The sequence below is a fragment of the Myotis davidii genome, unplaced genomic scaffold, assembly GCF_000327345.1.
Source record: "Myotis davidii unplaced genomic scaffold, ASM32734v1 scaffold376, whole genome shotgun sequence".
Classification (NCBI taxonomy): Eukaryota; Metazoa; Chordata; class Mammalia; order Chiroptera; family Vespertilionidae; genus Myotis; species Myotis davidii.
In genome coordinates, this window is record NW_006288121.1 from 787,426 (window position 1) to 787,924 (window position 499).

Consider the following 499-nt stretch of genomic DNA (forward strand, 5'->3'; position numbering starts at 1 on the left):
TTCGCCTCCCTGCATTGTGCCTACATATGCAAATTAACCGCCATCTTGTTGGCAGTTAACTGCCAATCTTAGTTGGCAGTTAATTTGCATATAACCCTGATTATCCAATGAAAAGGGTAGCGTCGTACACCAATTACAATTTTTCTCTTTTATTAGTGTAGATTATTTTGAAATCGTCCCATCCTGCTTTACATGGAAGCTTAAGTAACAACTCTTAGAGGACTGCCATAGCTTTCATGTAACTTAAATTGGATTTTCTTCACATGTGCTGACATAGCCTCATTTCTAAATGGTTTTACATATACTGTCCACTGATGGGTATACCCACCCTCTTTCCTTCCCAAATATTGAGCAACATTGCCTGATCTCCCCTAACCATTCTGCCTGCCAGCCTGCTCGCCACCAACTGTCCCCCGCCACCGGCCTGCTTGCCCCCAAAAGCCCCCCCACCAGCCTGATCACCCCCTCCTGCCCCCCCGTGCCAGTGTGCTCGCCCCCA

At 47.1% G+C, this 499-nt stretch overlaps 1 pseudogene; it reads right to left on the reverse strand.

The window, feature by feature from the left end:
- The window catches only part of LOC102773986, a 43,091-nt pseudogene that overhangs the window by 1,376 nt on the left and 41,216 nt on the right, over positions 1 to 499 (reverse strand).